This window comes from Belonocnema kinseyi, chromosome 10 (genome assembly GCF_010883055.1).
Source record: "Belonocnema kinseyi isolate 2016_QV_RU_SX_M_011 chromosome 10, B_treatae_v1, whole genome shotgun sequence".
Taxonomy (NCBI): domain Eukaryota; kingdom Metazoa; phylum Arthropoda; class Insecta; order Hymenoptera; family Cynipidae; genus Belonocnema; species Belonocnema kinseyi.
The window spans coordinates 103711149-103712180 of record NC_046666.1 but is presented as its reverse complement, the minus strand read 5'-3'; positions in this window follow the sequence as shown (position 1 = coordinate 103712180).

The window sequence follows — 1032 nt, the reverse complement described above, 5'->3', positions numbered from 1 at the left end:
GAGGGAGCTCTTCTTAATATTTTGACACCAAAATCATGTCGATACACCTTACCGACTGCGAGTAAAGCCACCCATGCTTTAACTTGACAGACTGTATATACACATATAAACATATAGAGATGATTAATATTAAAAACATTATTTTATATTACTCTGATAAATTTTATTAATGTTTAGAATTATAGTCTGTAAATTAACTGAAATTTCATGATATTTGTTTATAAAAATAGACTCAGTAATACGTCGTTAATAATTTTTTTTTCTGTAGCTAATATTTTAATACTTTTAAAATCAAAATCAAAGTAATGATTGAAATTCCAAGAATGTTGCGACAGACTTGTGTTAAAATTCCCAACTTCACAATCTCCTTTATGCTCAGCAATTCTAGTTTTTAATCTTCTGCCAGTTTCACCTATATAACCTTTATTACAATATTTACATTTAATTAAATAAATAACACCAGATAAATTTTCAGTGGAATCCACGCCCTTTCTTTTTAACAAATAATTATCTAAAGTATTAGTGTTTTTTAAATAAACATTATTGTTCAATTTTTTAAGTAAATTTCTTAACCTTTCTGATAGACCCTGAATGTGAGGCAAGGTAAAATTTAAATTAAATCTATTGTAAGTATCACTCCAATTACTTTTCTTGTTAGTTGTATTACTGTTAATGTAAATCTCAAGGAAGCGTTCTGTAATGATGTCATTTACAAACTCAAGAGGATAGTTATTCTGTACTAAAGTTGTTTTTAATTGATTTAAATTTTCTTTTCTAAATTGAATGTCAGATAATTTCATACATCTATCGACTAAACCCTTAATGAAACCAATTTTATGCCCAAATAAATTATGTGAATGATAGTTTAAGTATCTACCAGGCCAAAAAGGTTTTTTATACCAATTGGTTAATAAATCACCATTTGGAGTTTTTATAATTTTTAAAACAAGATAGTTAATATCATTATTAATCTCACATTCATGAGTGAAATTTATACAATCTTCAATACTATTAAACGTATTTAAGAAAACT